Raw genomic sequence first — 3,669 nt, 5'->3', positions numbered from 1 at the left:
ACTTGGAGCCTGGGCTGTGATGATACCGAGCGTCCGTGTTGAGTCCACTTAGGTTGACTCTGCTCTCAATCTGAGCCTTGGGTTTCCCGATTCTAACTACCTTCTCCCGACCCCTGGAATATTTTACCCCATTTCACGACTGAGTCTTTCTGGGTCAGTTACGTTACGTTTGCGAAAATTGACGTTACAGTGTTTACGTTTATTTCTTGCATTCTTTGACGGAAATGGCACAAAATATCATTGAGATACATGCGGGAACAAGAAGATCAATAGAGAGTTATAAGCATATTTCTAACTGTTGGAACATTGGATATATACGATTATAATATACTACTCGTTTCAAAAAACTCCCGTTTATTCCGTGTGATCCTAAATAATTAAAAACTTATTGCATTAAAAATATGTTTTTAAGAAATAAAGATAAAAAATCTCATTATACATTATGTTTAATTAAATTTTAAATACGTGCTTCATTTTACAGTAATTTGTTCTCAAAATTAGGACATGATTTTTTGGAAATTTCTTGTATGCTTTAGAAATTATAGTAGCAAAATTTATTTCAATAAAGATATTGCGATGCTCCTTGTCTTTCAGCGTGCGATGGTGGTGTAAATGGTCAGCATAGTTGCCTTCCAAGCAGTTGATCCGGGTTCGATTCCCGGCCATCGCACTTACTTTTTAATTTCAAAACTTTTTTAGTTTTTTAAGGTTTCTTGAGACGAAATTTTTTGCTTTATCCTTTACGAATCAATCTGTTTACCAGATTTTCAAAAGGAGGCCTATTATTTAGCAATTGTTCGATTTATAAAATTATTTATAAATATGAACAAATTGCAATGTGAATACAAAAACTACTAATATAATGAAGAGGGCTTATATGAAGTTAGCTACAGTATTATTGCTATATATATTTGGGATAGTCTAATTTTAAACTTGGTACACATACATTTGGCAGATTTGTCTGAAATGCGGAATATGCATTAAAATCAAATTTTGTAAATGAATGAAGGTATTAAAGGAAGCCATGGTCTAAAAATTAGCATTTTTTCCGGTTTTGTCATTATTGACAATTGTTCTCTTAAATTTTCTCCTTCTAATGATATATAATATGGGACTAGTAAAAATATTCATAGTCTCTAAAAAGCATGTTCATTTATCATGAAAGGTCATATTGAAAAAGACCCTTTTCAGAAGTCTTGCTGATCCCATATTTCTAGATAAATGACTAAAAAGAAAGTCACACAACACGACACTAAATACTGTTTATTTTTGTCTTGAGTCCAAAAAGATCTTTTGCTACGTTAACAACGTTGTGGTTTGGAGTATATGACGCTCTTTTATCTTTTAATGAAGTTGTCTCTATTAAATTCAATGTTATACAATATTAGTAGGGTTAAAAGTAGGACACCGCATGCTTCCTTCAAGTCATGAAACGATTGGATTGAGAGCGCAGTCGGAAACCTGTAAGGCAGCTACGAAATTTCAGAAAAAATGAGACAGCAAAGAACCTTGTGTAAGAGGAAGCTGGAAGTCCATGTGGAAGGAGAGAGCCCAGGCAAATCCATCATATGGTGCTGGGGAACACTAACTGTGAGTTTACTTTCAGGTTTTAACAGTTCTTTTTGGATTTTTCAATTTCCCAGAGTATAGGTTGTTTAACTTTTGGTGTCAAATTTCTCAGAAACTATAAATACTAGAATCCAAAAGTTTCACAGTAGTATTAGGTAGTTTATATAAAGTTTCTGGTTGTTATATAGAAATGTATTAATAAAAAAATTAATAAAAATTAAACCAAAAAATAATTCAATTTTATTATTTTTTGAAATTTTACTTTGCAAATATTTTGCCCAATACTAAATAAGGAACCAATTTTAAAATAAAAATTAGGTCTCTAAATGCTCTGGCTTACCAGGTTTATGTGACACAAAATTGACATTTTCATCAATATTACTCAAAGTGCCCTTGTCAATGTAATTAGAAGTACATTGTATAGAAGTTTTAGGAATAAATTTTTAAAGTACTATTTGTAATAACGGCTTTAAAAAAAATTAGGTCTAAAATCTGTTTCCAAACGCAGAAATTATATACATAAGTAAATTTGATATGTTACAGGAACTTTTTTTACGTAGCATACCTCATTTTCACTGCCTATCTGGTACTTGAAGGCCTATGTTAACTAATGCAATCAGTCCCTTGTAGCTTGAATTACTATATTATTCTTTTGTTTAACTAATTCACGAGAATTCTAGATTTTAAAGAAAATATTATAATGCAATATGTTATAAATTAAGTAATGCAATAGTACTCTAAAACAAGTATTAAATTATATAAGCAGCACTGTCGTTATTAGTTAGATAGATTTGATTTATTGTTCATTGTTATTTCAATTACTATTACTTAATCATTGGCCGTTGGAAAGGTAATGAATATATTGGATTTGTGAAAAGAAACCGAAACATTTGTTTCTGCACATATCAAACACATATTTAATTCTGCAATTACGTACTTTGAGTGAATAATCCCTTGATTGCCATTATTTCTCATATTATGGAACAATCAAATATAGAACACATAGATTGGAGAAAATCTTAGAAACTGTATAGTTAACTATATTTTTTATTTATTAATTTCAATAAATTGTCTCGACTTTCTGACGAAGACTTTAAACTTTTTATACACTTATCTAATAAAAAATATAGTGGTTCAAGCATTTCCAAAGATCTTACCGAAAACTAGCGGAAGTTGAAATGAAACGAATGTAATGAAAATGCCTTTATTAAAGAGGCGGAGTTAGGGCCATCAAGCCCTCTCTACCATTCAACCTCAAGTTGGTGTTTTTTTTCCACTTCTGAAGTACTACTTTGTTCCCAGATCCAGTCGAGATTTGTCGCTATCTAGACCAGAAAACTTCAACCAAAAAAGGACCACCGTTCACTTCTCGGAGTCATTGGAGTTCCTAGCACTTTAAAAATATTGTTCTATTCTAGATTCTTATCTGGTTTGTATCTGAATACCATAGTATATTTGTAAATAAATTCTGCCTTTTACGTATGTGATCCATTAATTGATATGTTTTAACATTAAATCAACGAAAATAAGTATTTACACTGTAAATCGTTTTGCGTTGCTCATCACAATTTTGGTTGTTACCTTGTTAGATAAACAGTATACATTTAACTGCGATGGAAGAATGAGTGCACATTTTAATTGAAGCCATTATGATCTCATTTTCACTGTTTATAAAATGGCGGGGATAATTTGAGTTTATCGTTAAACCGTGATTTAAGTTAGGTTTTGGTTTTAATTTGCTAGTTGTAGGTATTTATTTGAGAAGCATGCTGTATGATGTTAGCTAATTCTAAAATCGGAATAAGTTTGAACCAAATAATTATACTCTTTATTTTGAACTATTTTTCTTTAATTATGTTAAAGAGTGTTTTTCACTATATTTTTAAGTCAAAATAATTAAAAAAAGGACAGACTAGAGATGTTATTAAATTCTATTTAGTACTGTATGGTATAACAGAATTGGTTACACTTTATGAAGGATAGTTTCCAAAATTTTGACCTAATTTTCAAAAATGTCATACAATACAGGATGGTTATAGCAATAACAGATGTAGTAATTAATTATTTAAGTTTAATATTTCTTACTAAACCTCTCAGCGT

At 30.5% G+C, this 3,669-nt stretch overlaps 1 non-coding gene across 1 annotated transcript; it reads left to right on the top strand.

Moving 5' to 3' along the window:
• The first annotated feature begins 597 nt into the window (after window positions 1-597).
• On the top strand, window positions 598-670 carry Trnag-ucc. Its single transcript has one exon. It is a non-coding gene; the product is annotated as a tRNA-Gly (tRNA).
• Window positions 671-3,669: the final 2,999 nt, after the last annotated feature.

Source organism: Homalodisca vitripennis, unplaced genomic scaffold, assembly GCF_021130785.1.
Source record: "Homalodisca vitripennis isolate AUS2020 unplaced genomic scaffold, UT_GWSS_2.1 ScUCBcl_6494;HRSCAF=13727, whole genome shotgun sequence".
NCBI lineage: Eukaryota > Metazoa > Arthropoda > Insecta > Hemiptera > Cicadellidae > Homalodisca > Homalodisca vitripennis.
Note: the sequence above shows the minus strand (reverse complement) of the source record. Positions and strands in the feature narration are given on the sequence as shown.